This window comes from Panthera tigris, chromosome B2 (assembly GCF_018350195.1).
Source record: "Panthera tigris isolate Pti1 chromosome B2, P.tigris_Pti1_mat1.1, whole genome shotgun sequence".
NCBI lineage: Eukaryota > Metazoa > Chordata > Mammalia > Carnivora > Felidae > Panthera > Panthera tigris.
The window spans coordinates 102,912,186-102,932,955 of record NC_056664.1 but is presented as its reverse complement, the minus strand read 5'-3'; the positions used below and the strand labels follow the sequence as shown (position 1 = coordinate 102,932,955).

The window sequence follows — 20,770 nt, the reverse complement described above, 5'->3', positions numbered from 1 at the left end:
TTTTCCTTCCATGTCCTCAATTAACTTTGTGAGGAAACCCCTGAATTTCAATCACTCACAGTTCTTTGTCTTTGTTTCTATTATTTTAATCAAAAAATAAAAGACCATATTCTCCTTATTTATGATCCTATAAAATCCTTCATCTGGGTTCAACATAAAATTTTTTATTCTTTTTTATTTCATTTTTCTTGTGGTAAAATACATATAAATTTTACCCATTTTTAAATGTACAGTTCAGCAGTACTGAGTTTATTCACATAGCAGTGCAACCATCACTCCCATCAATCCCCAGAACTCTCTTCATCTTGCAAAGCCAAAACTCTGTGCCCATTCAACAGAGGTAGTAGGTAAACAATATTCATCCAAAACTGTGAAAGAAATTACAAAATACAGTATGATAATTTTGATTATCATTTTTTTTATGAATTCAATTTACTTATTTAAATTCTAGCCGCAATCTTTCCTTTGGACCTAATTGTTCTCTATGAGAAATTTCTCTTAAATTTGACTTCTCATTCATTTATTGCATTAATTAATTTGAAGACAAGGGAATAAGAAAATGAGAAAGAGTCTCATTACTGAATTAATTGAACAGGGAAGTTGAGATGTGAAATAATGAAAGGAAAGTGAAATGTATTTCCACAATCAATTGATCATTTTATACAACTCTTCTCCTTACATGGTTTTACATGATCTCATTCTTCATATTAACTATTTTATTTACTTCTGCCATGTGTCCACCATCGTTTCTTGTTTAATACAAGCACACAAGGTTGTTATTTTTCTCTTCTCTACTTCCTTGGCATTCTCAGGCACAGGCAATGCTACATTTAATCCCTATTCCCTGGGCTTTAGGACTTTTCATTCTTCTAATTTACATATTGGTAAAATGTGGTTTCCCATATGGATAAAGCCATAAATTTTACCTATTGGTAAAATATGAGATTTACAGGAATTTCTTGGTATTTAGAACCTACCTTCCGAGCAGAGCATCACATAATGGAATGCTTACACGTGCCAACCAAGTAAATAAAGCAGCAAGTTTAAGTATACACACAGGTAAGAGGAAGGGACTATGGAGGATAGAGTGCAAGTCTCAGGGAAAAGGGTCTGGTTGCCCCTCACCTCACAGAATCACCAGACATTACGATTTTTCAAATGAAGCCCCAGAAAACTTGCTTCCATATAAAATTTCTCAATTTTTTAATGTTTCCACAATTTAAAATCACTGTAGGCCAAACAAAAGCAATCTGTATGCCAAATGAGGTTCTAATTCCTGCAGGTTCTAATTACTGATCTACTGTACATTTTTTCACGGTAGACTACAAATAGAGTAGAGACTGTCAAAGTTCTGTTGCTTGTATTTGTGGACCCTTGAGAGGTAGTTTACATGCTTCCACACCTTCCACTTGCAATGCACTTTAACTTAATCATTAACTGAAATTATTACAGGTATTGTGTAATAATACCTATATTTAAATTCCATAAGGGAAAGCTTTTCTGTCTCTCTAGCTATCACATCCTTCTTTTTCCTCTCATAAGTTTTTTCTTTTTTCACATGAAGAAGACTCTGGGAATACTGTATTCACCAACTTTTATTATTTCTCTTTATTATTCATAATAAACTTTAGAAATACTGATTTTAAAACAGTATTTCATATTTCCATACATAAAGTAAGTGTGATGTACTACTATGGTTTCAGTGAATATATATTTTTATCATGGCATATTTTTCAGTCAGAATTCGTCATAATTTCTCATCAACTATGTTTCTCTTACTAATTTCCATATTGAGAATCCATATGTTGGTTCTAGATCTCCAAGCTTCTATGTTCTTTTATTCTGTGCATGGAATTTCTCCTTCTTTAGTATTTCTGCTTCTTTAGTTACTAAGTTCTTATTTATGTCTTCGAAAGACTATTCTATTCCATGAATTTATTTTTAAGTTCATTTTAACATGTATCGATATCTTTATTTAAAAAGTAATTGAGCTCTACAAAAGTTTTACAGTTATTAAACCTCAGTGAAGAAACTTGGCATTTAAAGGAATACTGTAATAAATATTTTGGAAAGCAAATAATCAACCTGTTTAATTTATTCTTTGTATAAAGCATTTTGTAAATGTTAGATTTGTTTGTAGTAAATGTGCATTTTCCTGATATCTCTCTTTAGATAATAATTTGAAAAACACATAGAAGTTGTCTTATATTCCTCTGTGTACAATGTATATCCTAATAACCAAAACTAATCCAAAAATCTGAAGTCGTGTTGTGAGTGTGTGTGAGCACGTGTACAGACAACACACGCACACAATTTTCCTACTCAATTTCAGGACAGTTTTAACAAGTTCCATGAGAAGAATTTATTTCTACTTGCTTATTTCAAGGAATTACTGTCGCTGAGAATTATTTTCTGGGGTGTGGAGGCAGGAAATCTATAGTTAGACTGCGTTGGCAGAGGGCAAAGTTGGTGGTTCTCCTTGAATCTATTCTACTGTCAACGCTCCATTTCTTGTCTCAGAAATGACATTTAATATATGACTGACCTTTATCTCAAATTCTAAAATTGTCAATTTTCTTTATGATAGCCTCCAGTAAAGAAATTAATCAAAAGTTTAGGAAAATAAATTGGTTATTTAACTTTTGTCACTCGGCACTAAAAATAACATGTGAAATTTCTTGGTGCTGCTCATAAGAAATATGCAGTTTATGATTTTTTGTCTTTGACTATTTGATATTCCTTTCACTCTGGCTTAAATATCTCTGGCTTCTCAGGAACACTGACCTCCATACCAGTAGGTTGTAGTCACTCACACAAGCAGTCACAGTATATATACATTTCACTATCATTTGAATTTTTTCTTAGGATGACCGACCTCAAACTCCCACTGTCTGATTGGGCCTCCTGATGGTTTAGATTTTACGCTTCTAAATTTCCACTGAACGGGATTTTTATCTCTACCAAGATGGAGACCTCTAACCATCCCAGTTGTACCATATTCTTCCTCACGTCCTAATTCTGGCATCACTTGCCTCTCTTCCAAGTCAAAACCTTATAACCAGCTGTTCAAATTACATTTTTCCAACTGTTCGTTTGCCAATTTGATCTACCTTGAAACTATCTGTAGTTTCTCATAGCTCCAATTATCTACATTTATTTGATCGTGCTCTTCTGGATGTTCTGGAGAAAGTCACGAAACGGTGATGAATGAGTAGGTATACCATCAGGCTTTCAAAGTCAGTTGAAATCTTACTTTTGCCTAACAGTCCTGTTATTTATATTTCGCCATTGATTCTTCTCTTAGTCACTGTAATACTTTTGCAATATCAATTGGAAGCTGTCCATTCAAATATCCCCTTAGTCAAAAATGATCTACTTCATCTATATAGCCTCACAACTTCCTTTCTAGCAATATATTGTCTCCTGCTTTTTTTTCTTGGCCAAATCAAATACTATATGAATCCATTATAATTGATTTCTGTTAACCACCTCTTGACAGAAACACCAAATGTAGATAAACTCTACAATCTACAGATGCTGTGACTAAAGCAGAAATATTGACTATTGTGAGGGAAGAATTATATAAATGGGTTTGTTTCACTTGTATTCACAATGAACAACAACCAAACAAAAAGAAAAAAAAGGATGATTCTTTCTTAGATTATCTCTGTTACTCAGTTCTCCCAATTTCCCACAGCCTTTTCTCAATGCAGCAGATGACCAGCAGATGACCTCACCTAATATTCTCACTGCTTTACTATTTTCCTCAACAAATCTCTAATCCCACCTACATTCACCACATCTCTTTCTTTACTGTTTTTATAACTAAAGTAGTGTCAAGGTGCCTGGATGGCTCAGTCAGTTGAGTGTCTGACTCTTGGTTTTGGCTCAGGTTCTCACGGTTCGTGAGTTCAAGCCCTACATCAGGATCTGCCCTGACAGTGCGGAGCCTGCTTAGGAATCTCTGTCTCTTTGTCTCTCTGTCTCTTTCTCTCTCTCTCCCTCTGCCCCCTTCTCTCTGCTCATCCTCTCTTTCTCTCCCTCAAAATAAATAAACTTTAAAAAAAAATAATAAAGGAAGTGTCTTTCCTTCTACCAAAGGCCAGTCTTATGTGTGCTCTAAAGCTTATCCTTTTAACTTTTCACTAAACTCTGCTTTTTAATTTTGTCTCTCCTTGGCAATTTCGTCTCTCCTATGGCAATTACATCATTATAACAGCATCTTCTAGTATCTTCAACAACTATGCACAAAAAATCCAATTTTACACTATCTCCAAATATTTGGCCATATTCTTGACCTATCCCAGAGTCAACCTGCCCAGATTGGTCTGCACAGGCTACCTCCAATTGTATGCCTTTAGTCCACACTTTGATCCAACCCACCTTCTTCATTTCCCTACTACTCCATTAAAAATGTATCTGTCAAGGTCACCAATATTGTTAATCATATTTCTGCTTCAGCTTACTCAATATCTTACCAAATCCCCGTTATTGAAACTTCTCTTTCATAGCTTCCAGGACTCTAACATGTCTTTTTTTTTCCCTTACCTCAACTGATCCTTCTTCGGTCTCCTTTGCTGTTTTCTTCTTCTTCGCCAATTTCTACCTATTGGAGTCATTTGCAGCTTAAATCTGGACTTTCCTCTCCATGTACACTCTTTTCCATGATGTACTCTAGCCCACTCAGAAGCAGTACTCAACCTATACATATTGTTTTGAAATAAATATGTTCCATAGAAAAATTAGGTTCCATAATTCCTACAGTAAATGTGTCTTTTAAGTTTTTTGGTCATTACAAGGCTTGAGGTTAAAAGTTAGATTCCAGGAAGAAAAATTGACATTTTTAGATCCCAAATGAATAAATTGGATAGCTTCTTGATCCTTTCACTGTAATTCAGTACTGTGACTCAAGTCCTGACTATGATAGGAAATAGAATATATAAACATTTTAACTTAAATAGAAGTTTTGCCCACTTGCCTAGTTTTCTATTTGCATTCTTTATATATTTCTGTGGTCACCAGAGTGCATATTGTCAGGACTTTTGTAATCTTACTGAAAATCTATTTTCTTATTGAAATATGTTTCAACAAAGCGTTTGCATATTTAAAAAATAAGTGTTTTATGATAAATAAAAATGTAGCAAACATTTCTGTAGCTAGTTAAAGAAAGGAAAGTCTATAAATTCCATAAGCAAAATAGTCTATAAACAATTTCCTGAATATGACGTCTGCTTTCTATCCACTGCATTTTTCATAAAGGATAATTCTCATCCATTATTCTTTTGAATAAATAACACTTCGTTCTGATCATCTCTGCTACATATTTCTTAAACCCTGATTAGCTGGATGCTAAACCTTGTAACTTTTTCCTACAGCTTTCTAATCTCTCTCTTTTTTTTAATTTACCACATCTTTTATTCTATAAAATCTATGCTGGAAAATTTCTTCAGTCATATCATCTATTCACTAACTCTGTTTTTACTTGTGTCTAAACTTCTGCTGAATGTGTCCATTTAATTTTTCATTTGAATTTTTATAGTTATTTCATGGCTAAAATTTATTTTTCAAAATGTTTAGGTTTATTTATTTTTGGGAGAGAGAGAGAGAGAGAGAGAGAGAGCACGAGCACAAGCAGGGGAAGGGCATAGAAAGAGGGAGAGAGAAGCCCAAGCAGGCTCTGTACTGTCAGTACAGAGCCCGATGCAGGGCTCAAACTCACAAACCATGAGATCATGGCCTAGCTGAAGTCAAGAGTCGACCATTTAATAGACTGAGCCACTCAGTCACCCCAAAAAGGTAAATGCATTCAATACCCCCAAAATTTTATTTTTCAACATATTCCAAGTTTGATAATTCAAATTTTTCAAGTCTTTATGAGTCTAGCACAGCTAATTTTTGTTTTAGCTAATTCACACACATCTTCATTTTTGTGTTGTGTGTGTGTGTGTGTGTGTGTGTGTGTGTGTATTTTAGTTGTAACCCACTAACTTTTTTTTAAGTTTATTTATTTATTCTGAGAGAGAGAGAGAGAGCAGGAAGGGAAGAAAGAGAGGGAGAAAGAATCCCAAGCAGGCTCCACACTGTCAGTACAGAGCATGATGTGGGGCTCAAAGTCACAAACTGTGAGATCATGACCTGAGCTGACATCAAGAGTTGGACACTTAACCACTGAGCTATCCAGGCGTCCCAAGCCACCAATTTTTTTTTTGACACATTAGCTCTGGAAATTATTTGAGACTTGCAATTTGAATTTCTTATGTAGAATATTTGCATGTGCTTTTGCCTTATGGGAAATAAACTGGATTCTCCACTTTAGCTTTTTGCACTTGAATTCAATCATTAAACCTATGTGAGAATTTGTGATTATAAATTACACAGGATCATCTTTCTTATCTCTATTCAAGTTTGGTGTCAGAGAAACTCTAACATATGTGCAAAAAAGACATGTACAAAGTATTTATTGAAATGCTATTTATTATTAAACAAAAATGAGAATCCAAATATCCACCAAAAATAAAATGGGTAGGGGGTGCCTGGCTGGCTCAATCAGTAGAGCATGCAACTCTTGATCTTAGGGCTCAGGCCCCACATTTGGCATGTAGCCTATTTAATTGAATATTACTACCACTACCAATAATAATAATATTGAATAAATAATGTTTGGTGTCTTCATTGGATAAGATACTATACTGTTGTTAAGGTAACTGCATTAAGAAATATATACAGAGTTTGAGGCGCTTGAATGGCTCAGTTGGTTAAGGGTCCAACTTTGGCTCAGGTCATGATCTCACGATTTGTGAGTTCAAGCCCCGTGTCAGGCTCTGTGCTGACAGCTCAGAGCCTGGAGCATGCCTCAGATTCTGTCTCTCCCTCTATCTCTGCCCTTCTGCTGCTTGTGCTAAGTCTCTCTCTCTTTCTCTCAAAAATAAACATTAAAAAAATTTAAAAAAAAGAAATATATACACAATAATCCCCCTTACCTGTAGTTTTATTTCCTCGATTTCAATTATCCACAGTCAACCATAGTCCGGAAGTAGATGATGCTGATATTCCTTATGAAAAATTGTCAGAAGGTCAATAGTAGCTTAATGCTATGGCACAATGCCTATTGTCACTCACCTCGCTTCATCCCATCATGTAGGCATTCTATCATCTCACATCCTCACTAGAAAAAGGATCAGCAAGTACAGTATTTTACAAGTAAGACCACATTCACATTTATTACACTACTTGTTACAAGTATTCTATTTATTATAAATCTGTTACTATCCCTAAATTATAAGGCTGTATTGTAGGTATGTATGCATACAAGAAAATAGAAAAAAGTAGTACATACAGAGTCCACTACTATCTGTGGTTTCAGACATCCAATGTAGATCTTAAAATGCATCTCCTGTGGGTAAGGGGAAACTACTGTACCCAACTATTAATCTCAAAGACAATGTAGAGTGTAAAAGATGCTGTAGGCATAATATAATTTATACAGATTTTTTAAGTATGTGTACAGATTATTTACGAGTACATGAAATGTGAGAACAATATCAAATGCCTCTTAAATAAATAGTTTTAAGTGAATGATTATCATTAGAAATAAAAGAAAAAGTGATGAGAGATTTCTCAGCTGCATCTCTAAAGATTAATCTGAAAAGAAATGATCATAAGGTAAAATGTCAAGATTTGATGTAACTGGGTTATAGGTAATTACATCAATTATATTACTTCTCTTTCTCTCTTGTTTTCGCATTATTGAAATATTTTCAAAGATTTTAAGTGGGTAGAAAAGACAACAATGTCCATGAGTCTCTTTATTCTTTTTAAAAATTATAAGCTTTTCAATGGAATGGAACATCTTTTTGGAGGCCACCTCTTGCTGAGCATGTACTGCTTACTCAAATCTTTAATACTATGGGGTGTCTGGGTGGCTCAGTTGGTTAAGTGTCCAACTTCATCTCAGGTAAACATCTCATGGTTTGTGTGTTCAGCCCCATGTTGGGCTCTGTGCTGACAGCTCAGAGCCTGAAGCCTGCTTCGAATTTTGTGTCTCCCTTTCTCTCTGCCCCTGCCCACTCATGATCTGTCTCTCTCTCAAAAATAAACATTAAAAAAATGTTTAATTCTAGTCATCAGTTACATACTCTGATATTATAATATTCTATGTGTTTACAAAGTATATAAAATGTAGTTTGTGTTCCTTCTCCAAATGATGAAATAATATGCACTAGTAATTTTTATGCTATTAATTGTAGTAATGGCAGTGCTAACAAGATCGAGGCTATTAATAAACCCGAAAAGCCAAGTTGATAGAGAAGGATTGGTATTTCTGAGTCCCTGCCTCTCAGAACACATTGTAAACCCTTCTGTGCCTGTGTTGGGTCTTCATGGTGATTCTTCCAGTGGTTTAGGCATCCCACAGCAATGGAAATATTGGTGTCCCTATAGCTTTGATATTTACTTGAATGTGTAAGTGTGTTTCTGTTCAATGTTATGCTCTATTTTTTCCCCCAACAAATCGAATCTCTTCTGCAAATAAGCAGGGCATAGATTCTAAATTAACAGCAACTACTCCTGTGTTAGGCCTCATGATGCACATCCATGTAGGGATCAAGGCCATATGCCTTACTAGAAATCATGCACACCCACAGGGCCATGTAATTCAGAAAATCATTTATAACTGCATGAGGTTAACTCATTTACAACAGGGAAAAATAGATTGAAGTTTAGTGTGTGTAAGTTTTATATTTCTTGAATGACTGATGCTTCCAACCATTTTTTCCCATTTAATAATTAGTACTGTAAGGGCTGTTGGATTCTTTTCAGCGCCTTGCTTGACTGCTCAAATGCAGAAATTTTAATAGTATGGCATCCGTGACTGAGTAGATAACTAACAGCAGTATTTAGAACCCCCTCGAAGAAGACCTCAATGGTGTTTCTAAGCTTTGAACTTGATTTGCAAGATAGATGTAAATGTATATGCTGGTAGAAGCTTTCTAAAGTAAGCCTCTGTTTGAGACTAATTTCCCAGGACAAATGTATAACACATTCTCAGATTTTACTTGATTTTTTTTAAATCAAAAGAAATCTTTTATTGTATTTGTTTATCCCTGTGCTTGTTTCTACCACTTACCAACCTAAATTCCACATTTCCTCTGCTTTCCCTGAAAGATAATTATGCTTTAATAATGGCATACTTAAAAAAAATATCATCTCCATTTATCACTTTAAGCTTGTTTCTGTACCTTCAAAGGGACAGTTGTCACTGCTACAAAAATTCCATGAATATGAGCATGAACATTCCCAAGAGCTGTGCCAATGTACACACAAGCTCAAGAATTCTCCCTGAATATCCTGCTTCAAGTAACTCAAGCTGGGAACCCCAGCAGTGTCTCTCATTCCTCCGTGTCTCTTACAACCATGTAATCAAATTTCAACTCCTATTGATACTGGTTCTTTTATCTTGGCATCTTTTTTTTTAATGTTTATTTATTTTTGAGACAGAGAGAGACACAGCATAAGCAGGGAAGGGGCAGAGAGAGAGGGAGACACAGAATGTGAAGCAGGCTCCAGGCTCTGAGCTGTCAGCACAGAGCCCGATGCGGGGCTCGAACTCATGAACTCTGAGATCATGACCTGAGCCGAAGACAGACGCTTAACCGACTGAGCCACCCAGGCGCCCCTATCTCGGCATCTTTCTACATGTGTCCTTTTCTTTCCATTCCCACAGCTTCTACCCCAGGGCGAATCTCCAGAACCATTTCTTCCCACTATTGCAATGACTTGGCGATAGTCTCTCATCTTTAATTTGAACACACTCCCTGTCCCTTGCTTCTGCTAATAGGTTGGACTTCTCCAACACTATCCTTCTTTTTCCCTTAAACATATCAAGCCTGAGCACCTTAGTGCAGAATTGAGATTTTCACTAAATCATGAATTATCTGTTAAAAGATTCTTTTTATATTATGTTAAATATGAAAGGGCAAATTTAATAGAAATATATGAATACATTCTATTTCTTTAATTTTCAACTTAAATCCTCAAAAATGATTCATGAACTCAAATATTTACTGAAACCATCTGTAGATTTGGTCGTTAGGAAAACAATATCTACAGCATCTATTAATAGAATTTAAACACACTTGATGTCAGAGGAAAACAAGAAGTTAAGTGTACTCAAATTATATAAGTAACTTTAAATATCCAAACTGTAATTCACCAAATTGTACTTTAATCAGGGAAACCAGAATATGCCTGCAGGACAAATTTTGTATTTTACTATTGTCTACATTTTCTGGATAACATATTATGCGGATAATATTGGATATGAGAAAATTCTTCTTAAGGTAATGAACTTTTTCCCCAATTGTTTTACTAATGGAGGTCACATGCAGAATTCCAGTATACTTTCAACATTCCGAGCTTATTCTGTTCTTAACAAGAATAAGAATATTCTCATATATGTTGAAAAATTCCTTTTATTTCATAAAGATGCAAAGGAAATACTACCTTATATTTCTTTTGCAGTCTCTTTTGGACAAATAACTACGTTCATTCTCAAAAGTATAGACATATTTTCATGCCACTGACTAACATAATTGGGATAGAAGCAACTGAATTTTTTTCAAAATTCTACACAATTATTATTCTTTTAAATAGCTTTTGGTGGGGGCAACTTGGTGATTGGAAAATCGTCCACTTAAAGTTAGAAATCTCTTGACGGAATCAGATTACTTTAGAGAAACATCTCTCGTTTTAGTATGGGAGCTGTATGGATCACGTGGGTTCCTCCTCTGAACACTTAGCCAAAATTATAGTCTTTTCATGCCTCATTCATAAACAGTAAAATTTCTCTCCTGTTGCCAGTGTTTACTTATATGCTAGTGTTAAATTTAGTGGTGGTGCTATTTTATTCTAACAAAGATAGAAGTCACTATGCATTATTTCCAATTCAATTTAATTTGACTTGAAATGGAGAAATTTCATTGAAATTTCCTTCCTCCTTCCCTCCCCCACTTTTTTCTTCCTTCCTTTCTTTCTTTCTTTCTTTCTTTCTTTCTTTCTTTCTTTCTTTCTTTCTTTCTTTCTTCCTCCTCCCCTGCACCCCCTCACCTCTCAATATTCCATCAAAACAGTTTTCCTGGAAAACTGGAATGATTTGTCAAAGTAGGCTTTTTTCCGTAGCAGTCATGGGCACTATCATTGCTTCTTACCATTAACTAATCATAGATTCACAGATTTGAAACAGTGGTGTCCATATATAGATATCTAAAGGAACTTTACGCCTGTATTCCACACAGCTAACTCACAGACATCAAAGTCACCATGGTAGCAGACAGCATATTATAATTCTCTTTACCAAGAGAAGATAATAGAGGAATTCAAAATAGGAATGAACATTCACTACTACATAAACACCCAACACATTTTATAATCTCCCTATCAACAATAAATTAGCAAATTAGAAAGGGACCTCCTCAATTCCCCACACCCTCCTTCAGTAGCAGCAGGGCATATGTTATTACTGCATCAGTCAGCACATCACGGCTTTGGGGGAGTGATTTGTGATCTGGAGAACGATTCTAAAAGAAGATGAAAGTATCTCCCACTCCTCTCCTGAAAGACATTAAATATACTTCAGTGTTTTACTCCTTGTAGAAAAGGGTAGTACCTACTTTGCTTGACCTTGTATCCCCTAGGTTTATTACCATGATTTTGAGACAATCTAGTTAATATTTACTTCTGAAAGAACTAACATACTGAGAAATTTGGAACTGGTTAATACATCTTTGAAGCAGAGGGCTGTCATCTATGTTCAGTGGGATTATATACATTGCATTAAAGAATGATTTGAAGAACTGTCCAGAACTTGTTTTTGATGTCAGCAGCCAACAGATGGCTTGCAAGGTAATTTACTGCTTTCTTTCCACTGGTATTCTAGGAAAGACCACACCCTTCACACCCTCACCAAAATCATATACAATTTAAATAAAAGCTGTGCAAATAAAACATTTTGACAAGTGCCCTAACTCTCCATTCCAATTGGAGATCTGCACAAGGACGCTCCCATTGTAAAGGGATTGGAGCAACATGCTATTTTACTTTTCTTCTGCAGCAAAGGAAGGATTACTGTAAAGTGCTTCCTTCCATGTGGGAGAAAATAATTCCTTCTTCTTTATGAGTGTGTGAGAAATAGCTTAATTTTCCTTATCTGTGACTTACTAGGATGAATAGAAAATGTGTCACAAACAATAAATGTAGTAAAATACATAATGCAATTTGTCACAGTCTGTTTCTTGCTTCAGTTCTTTAGTTCATTCTTTCCTTGAAATGATCTCTAATATTCTTCCAAGGCAGATTGAATTGTATAATACCTATCTATGTTTTAAAATTTAGGATTATCTTCAGCTAATATAGGCGGCCTTCTTTGACACCATGGTTCTACAATATTGCTCCCTGTATATCTTTATCCTTGTACTTACTTTAGTGTGTTATAACTGTCTAACTAATCAGGTTGAATTTATTGGGATGACCAGCACAAAATTATTTTAGCATTTCCAATACTTGCTACAAACTGTACTCTATTGAACTGTTCTTTCTTTTCCTGAGTTGTATACTATTTATGAAACCATGTCTCCATCCTGATTTCATAAAATAACGCAAAGATTCAAGTCCCCTGCTCCCACACACACAGTGATTGAACATATTTCTAACAAGAAAATTAGAAATTGTCCTTCTTTTCTTAAAACTCCTGCCCACCCCCCACCTACACTTTATAGGTGATTCCTTGGGGACCTCTTCCCTTTCTTTAGTGAGGCAAGCCAGTTGAGCCTCGGAAACTTATGGATAGAGAGGTGAAGAAAAGCAAGAGAATAACCTTTCTTCTAGAATGATATATTTACACAAAAGAGAGGCCTGGCTCCTTTCCCATTCACATGCTTCTCCGGGTGCGGACCTTCAAACTAGGACATCACTCTTCATCCTGTGCACCTAAGACTTCCCATGCCTAGAGTGAAGCCCCCTTTGAATTTAGTCCTATATAATTCAAGGGAAAACTATCTCTACTGAAATTCTCTGCACTACTAAACAAAACAAAATAAAAGCAAAGCAAAAACGAAAACTTCTGTGGCAGTATATCTCAATCAGTATCTCATACCACTGTTCACCTATAGAATCCTGCCCTTCCCTCCCTAGAGTATAAGCCAGTGAAGCTAGAGCCTGTGGCCTTTTCATCCTCATATCTCCAAATAAGTTGCAATATTGTGGCTTATAATAAATCCTTCTTGAGTAAATCACTAAGTGAAGTTGATTCTCTCAAATTAATAATCTCTTAAGATATGTTAACAGTAATAACCTAGAGATGCCATTGTCTACTTTACAAGATAGTATACTAAGTGCTATACAGTTACTAATTTAAGACCTCAAGATACTCTGCAGAAAAGTTATGATTATTATTAATTTATCATTAAATTGTGGCTCAGAAAAAAATAAATCTTTCAAGGACCCATTTTTATAGGTCGAGTAAGTATTCACACTTGAGCACATTTGATTCCACAGTTTATACAACGTCTACTATAACATAAAGGCCTTCAGTGAAGTGCCCAGATAGCATTTGTTTTCAGTAAACTGTCCATTGCATTGACATGTTATGTGCATATGCACATATAAACACACTATCGTACTATGCATATATTATGCTCACGATATACATATGAGCAAGTATAGCTATATCATGTCTATATAATTATGATATGCTTTACTTAAACATATAATATATAAATTATATACATCTTCTGTTTTATTAAAAAGAATATTGAAGCGATAAATACAATTTTCTGAAAATGACCCTAGGGCTTACTCCAGGTGGCCAAGATGTTCAGCTACATGGGACACCCTCCTTTCAATGAGAGATAATATACTCAGGCTCAGCTTCTCAAAAAACTGAAATTTTCTCCTTCTGGAGATATTGACAAAATATCCTTCAGACTTAAATGTCTATAAGAGCTGGGCAACTGATATTCCCAATAGTCTTCTCTAAATAACTGACAGCAAACATCTAGGCTTCCTGCCATCTTGTTTATTCTTTCAATGACAAAGCTAATTTTTTATACTTTTTCATGTAAGATGGTGAACTTATGAAAAGCATTGTCTTTTCACTGAAATGTCTCATTTAACAGATGCCCTAATATGATAGGAAGCCGGGCACATGCATGTGTCTACCTTGCTTACCCTGGCTTTGAGAGAATCCCCTTTCCAAAATAGCACCTATAGCTGAACTTCTATTGTGTGATGTCGATGTCATCATGAACCCTGGTGTGTGATCTGGTGAAAAGAGAGAAGTGAGTTCAATGGGGAAACAATAGAGAAACAATCACAAAGTCAGATTTAACCAAGATTTTAATAAGATAAACCCCAAACAGTGTCTTATCTTCCTTTCCTTTTTTAAAACTGATCCTGCCTTTCAAAGAAAGGCTAAAAACCAGCTTACCGTCCTATAGGTTTTTCAATCATCCTTAAAAGACTGAAATCATAAGTAAGAAGTGAAAAGGGGGGAGGGGAACAAAAGAAGAGAAGAATAACTGAAAGAACTCCTGGAGTTCCAATAAACATGGTTCACTACTGTTGTCAATGAGAGTTCAGTGGCCATTAATGTCACCATTCCAAAAGAAAAATTACTCCCACTTTATCTATCAAATCAATATCTACACAGAAGAGAGAAAGCATCATAGATTGTAATCAGCAAGCAGCTCAATAAATTGTCTGAGATTCCTAAGCCACATTAATCAGATCCTTGTTTTAACTGTTATTAATGCAATATATTCACAAATTGTATTGCATACCTTTGTTATTTCAGGGATATTTTGGAAGCTTCCCCCATCACCAAATTATGGTAATTATATGGAGGGGAGGGACAAGGGTAGGAGACAATATTTACATATTTTCTAAGTAATATTTAAAGTTTATGTTAAGTTTCATAATGCATCAATTGGGTAAGTACACTAATGCTGAGGGAAAAAGGGATTTGTATTACCTTCATGAAAATGACACAGTACGGTTGTGTCATACTGGATAAATCAATTTTTTCCCTTGCTGATTCTAGCTCTGCTACTATCAGTATATGTTTCCTGTATCTCAGTCACCAAATGCCTTTAAAATATTTACAAGAAAATATCCTTTTGTCTTTTTTAAATTTAAATTTATAATTAACTCTTTTTCCGAAATACACTGGTGGAAACGTCACTGGTTATGAAACTATTATGAACTGAACCATCTTGGCAACCTGCTTGATGAGGTGAAGTAATTTGAAGCCACTCCCTTCCATATACCTTCAAGTGCAAAGTCTGAATTTCCTTGAAGTGAAAGGTCTCTGCTCACATAATGGCTTTCCTGAGTGCATTTTGTTCTCGGCTAGACCCTTCTTTGCCAGGGGCAGTTATATTCCTGCTGAATATGGGTATAGATATAGAAAGAACAAATAAGGAAAGCTTTGCCTTCTGGAAACACTTTATTAATACTGAACAAGTAGATAAGATACAGAATTAAAATGCATTGTGGAATGTCACAAGACACTAGGGATTTTCACGGAGAAAATGGCTTTGCACACAAGGTTATAATAGGACTATTTTAGAATGTTTAAAAAGTCACGTTTAAAAAATCTCTTTGATGTTCAAGGATGAAAAAAAAACCTCCAAAGGTTCTGGGAGCTGGATTTTTCTTGGTTCTTCTAAGTTAGACCAGAATTCTAGTGGCCCAGATCACCAACAAAGAAGCATCAGATAGTAATAGCTGATCAGATGGGCATAAGGCACTAGGCCAGGTGAAATGGTAAGATAGATGTCTTCTTCCTCATGCATTTTAGTGTGTTATAGGAAAAACAGGCAAGTAAACTAATATGAAAATAAAATAAGAATAAATTTAAGTAATTAAGGTTTCCTCTATCCCACTTTCTTTTTTTTTATATTAAATACAATTTATTGTCAAATTGGTTTCCATACAATACTTAGTGCTCATCCCAACAGGTGCCGTCGTTAATGCCCATCACCCACTTTCCCCGCTCCCCTAACCCCCCTCACTCTCAGTTTGTTCTCAGTATTTAAGAGTCTCTTATGGTTTGCCTCCTTCCCTCTCTGTAACTTTTTTCCCCCTTCCCCTCCCCTCCATGGTCTTCTGTTAAGTTTCTCAAGATCCACATAAGAGTGAAAACATATGGTATCTGTCTTTCTCTGCCTGACTTATTTCACTTAGCATAATACCCTCTAGTTCCATCCACATTGTTACAAAGGGCCAGATTTCATTCTTTCTCATTGCCAAGTAGTATTCCATTGTATATATAAACCACATCATCTTTATCCATTTGTCAGTTGATGGACATTTAGGCTCTTTCCATAATTTGACTATTGTTGAGAGTGCTGCTATAAACATTGGGGTGCAAGTGCCCCTATGCATCAGCACTCCTGTATCCCTTGGGTAAATTCTTAGCAGTGCTATTGCTGGGTCATAGGGTAGATCTATTTTTAATTTTTTGAGGAACCTCCACACTGTTTTCCAGAGTGGCTGCACCAGTTTGCATTCCCACCAACAAAGGAATTATTACAACCAATCCCTCAGAAATACAAGCAATTATCAGGGAATACTATGAAAAATTATATGCCAACAAAATGGACAACCTGGAAGAAATGGACAAATTCCTAAACACCCACCCACTTCCAAAACTCAAACAGGAAGAAATAGAAAATTTGAACTGACCCATAACCAGTGAGGAAATTGAATCAGCTGTCAAGAATCTCCCAACAGAGTCCATGACCAGATGGCTTCCCTGGGGAATTCTACGAGACATTTAAAGCAGAGATAATACCTATCCTTCTCAAGCTGTTCCAAAAAAAATAGACAAGGAAGGAAAACTTCCAAACTCATTCTGTGAAGCCAGCATTACTTTGATTCCCAAACCAGACAGAGATCCTCTATCCCAGTTTCTAATGAAAGAATTTTTTGCTTGCTGGGTCTAATGATTGGGAAAGTGGTAACTGGTATCAGATTTTGGCTGTTATATTTTCTGTTATTGTTTGTGATGTTACCCTACACTGAGATGAACTTCTAGCCTGGAAGATGAGGGTCCAACCAAATCCACTAACATTTGATTACATGAAACATTGTGAGGAAGTAGGGAAAGGGAAAAAGTGTAATAAAAATCCAATGCAATGGCATATGTTTCATTACATGGTGACCAGAGAAGCTGTATTGAGAAAATGAAGTTTAAACCGATACCTCTTATGTGAATAAGAATTAGCCAAGCAAAGTAAGGTAGTCAGGCATGGATGTTTCAGAGGAAGTATGAAGGTGCAGGAATGAGAGTTTTAGATCAGTGAAAGCTTTAAATGCATGTAGTTTAGTATCCAATATTTGAATATTTTCCAGATACATTTCTCTTATTAATTTCTAGCTTGATTCATTATGGTCTGAAATCACAGTTTGCATAATTTTATTCCTTTTAAATTTGTTAAGGCTTGCCTTATAATTTATGATACCCACGTTGGTGAATATCCCGCATACACTCAAAATCAATGTGTCTTCTCTATTGTTGGGTATAAATGCTATGGGTCAATTGGATAGGTTAGGTTGATGATGTTATTTGGCTCTTCTAAAATCATGCTTATTTTTTGTATTGAATTATTGATCACGAAGAGAGGAATGTAGAAGTCTCCATGTGTAACTGTGGATATATTTACGTTTTATTTCAGCTTTTTCAGTTCCTGTTTCATGCCTTTTGAACTTTTATGTAAGGCATTTAGAATTATTTTGTTTTCCTGTGCTTTTACCACTTTGTCACTGGAAAATCTCATGGTTTATCCCTGATGAGTTTTCTTGTTTTGAAATCTACTTTTTCTGCAACGAACATAGCTACCAATCTTTTGATTAATGTTTACATGTTTTCCCAATGCTGTTACCTTTAATTTACCTGCAGTACTATAATCTAATTTTTAAAGGCTCTATATCATTGGATCTTGTTATTTTGCATGTCCTGACAATCTTCATGTTTTAAATAATGTGTTTGGACTATTTGCTTTTACTGCCGTTATTGATACGGTTGGATTTTGGTTCACCATTTTACTTTTTGTTTTATGTTGTACTCTTTCTGGTGTTTTTTGTTCTCCTTTTCCCAATCTCCGATCTTTTGTTGGATTATTTGAATGTTTTTTAGCCTTTAATTTTATCTATTTCTGTTTTGTCTTTTTCTCTTTCTGTTGTGTTTAATATTTTCTCTGAGAAATACAGCATACATACTAACATTTTATAGACCCTTCAGAGTTAATATTTTACCACTTCAGCTAAAATGTAGAAATCTTGCAACTAGACAGTCCTTTGACATTATATGTATTAGATCTAGATACATGAAAATATCACTACAAAGCATTAGATTTTTTTCTGCTTTGAAAGGTCATTTATATTTTTAAAAACTTAAGAGGAGAAAAATAGTTTATTCTAACTAAGCTATATACCACCTCTGTAGCTCTTCTTTCCTTCCATTCCAAGTTTCCCTTTGTTAAGGTTCCCTTTAGTTTGGGGCACCTGGGTGGCTCAGTCGGTTGAGCTCCGACTTCAGCTCAGGTCATGATCTCACAGTTTGTGAATTCAAGCCCCGCGTTGGGCTCTGTGCTGACAGCTCAGAGCTCAGAGCTTGGAGCCTACTTTGGATTCTGTGTCTCCCTCTGTCTCTGCCCCTCCCCTGCTCACACTCTGTCTCTGTCTCTGTCTCTGTCTCTCTCTCTCTCAAAAATAAACATTAAAAAAAATTTTTTTAATAAAAAATAAGGTTCCCTTTAGTTTTAAAAACTTACTTGAGGGGCGCCTGGGTGGCGCAGTCGGTTAAGCGTCCGACTTCAGCCAGGTCACGATCTCGCGTCCGTGAGTTCGAGCCCCGCGTCAGGCTCTGGGCTGATGGCTCGGAGCCTGGAGCCTGTTTCCGATTCTGTGTCTCCCTCTCTCTCTGCCCCTCCCCCGTTCATGCTCTGTCTCTCTCTGTCCCAAAAATAAATAAAAAACGTTGGAAAAAAAAATTAAAAAAAACTTACTCGAGCATTTCTTTTAGATTTCTTTTAGACGGGTTTGTTGGTAACAAATTCCCTTAGTTTTCCTCCTGCTGAAAGTGTCTATTTTGCTTTTTCCTAGAAGATATTTTCCATGAATACAGAACTCTGCATTAACATTTCTTTTGTTTCAGTCTATCAAGAATAGCGTTCTTCTGTCTTCTGCCATCCATTTGTTCTAGTAAAAATATGAATACATTCAAATTACACTACCCTTATATGTAAATGGATCATTTTTTTCTGCCTCATTTCAATATTTATTCTTTATATTTTGGGGCAGTTATATTTTGATGATTCTGAGCGTGATTTCCCTAAAGTTTATCCTTTTGAGTACTAGCTAAGCTTTTGAATCTGTACATATATGTCTTTTGCCAAATTAAATTTTCAGTCATTATTTCTCCAAATATTATTTTCTGCACCTGTTCCTTTCTACCTCCTCAATAACTCAAATAGTAAAACTTTTGATGTTGTTCCATAGTTCTCTGAGTCTCTGTTCTCTTTTTTTCAATCTTTTATTATGTGTTTCTGCTCTGAAGAGTAGTCAGTTTCTTTTTTTTTCTTTTTTTAAAGTTTACTTATTTATTTTGAGAGAGTGTGTGTGCCTAAGAAGGGGGGGGGGAGCAGAAAGAGAGGAAAGAGAACATCCCAAGCAGGCTCCGTGCTGTCAATGCAGAACCTGAAGTGGGGCCCAATCTCAGGAACTGAACTGTGAGATCATGACCTGAGCCAAAATCAAGAGTCAGATGCTTAATCAACTGAGCCACCCAGGTGCTCTCAGAATAGTGAATTTCTATCAGTCCAACTTGATATTTGTTGGTTCTTTACTCTGCTTCCTCTGCTCCACTACTGAACCCATTTAGTGAATTTTTATTTTAGATGCTATATTTTTCAGTTACTTCATTCTTATTGGGTTTCCATTTTAGACAGCTTCTCTCTGTGTCTCTTGTCGAAAACATTTATTTCCATACCTTTCCGGAAACTTCACTTTTACCTCATAAAGCATGGTTATAATAACTGCATTTATAGTCTTTGATATTTTCTACTTTTGACATCTGTTTATATTCGGTTTTCTTCAAATTGATGACATTTCCTTCTTTAGAATTATATCCTAGATTTTTTTTAATTTTTTAATGTTTTTATTCATTTTTGAGATAGAGAGAGACAGAGCATGAGCAGGGGAGGGTCAGAGAGAGAGGGAGACACAGAATTGGAAGCGGGCTCCAGGCTCTGAGCTGTCAGCACAGAGCTCGACGCAAGGCTCAAACTCACGGAGTGCGAGATCATGACCGGAGCTGAAGTCAGACGCCCACTGACTGAGCCACCCAGGCACCCTTATCCTAGATATTTTTGTATCATGTTGTGGGACCTGAATCCTTTTAAAATTGTCTGGAGATGGGGTGCCTGGGTGGCTCAGTCAGTTAAGTGTCCCATTCTTGGTTTCTGCTCATGTCATGATCTCATGGTTCATGAGTTCGGGTCTCACATTGGACTCTGTGCTGACAGTGCAGAGCCTGCGTGGGATTCTCTGTCCCTCTCTCTCTTTCTCTGTCCCTCCCCTACTCTCACTCTCTCAAAATAAATAAATAAAGTTTAAAAAAGTCATCTGAAGAATGTTGATTTGTGTGTGTGTGTGTATTTGCTGTCAAAAACCCAGTTAGATTTAGAATACAAGCTCAGTGTCATTGTCTATGTGT

The 20,770-nt window shown here is 35.8% G+C and overlaps 1 long non-coding RNA gene across 2 annotated transcripts in view; it reads right to left on the bottom strand.

Moving 5' to 3' along the window:
• Window positions 1-238: 238 nt before the first annotated feature.
• Window positions 239-20,770, bottom strand: part of LOC122238429 — a 40,605-nt gene continuing 20,073 nt past the window's right edge. For both annotated transcript variants that reach the window (XR_006217347.1, XR_006217348.1), the window contains 3 exons: window positions 6,981-7,052; window positions 4,549-4,701; window positions 239-368 (listed from right to left, as the gene is read on the bottom strand). This is a non-coding gene — a long non-coding RNA (uncharacterized LOC122238429). The remainder of the gene's footprint in view (window positions 369-4,548; window positions 4,702-6,980; window positions 7,053-20,770) is intronic.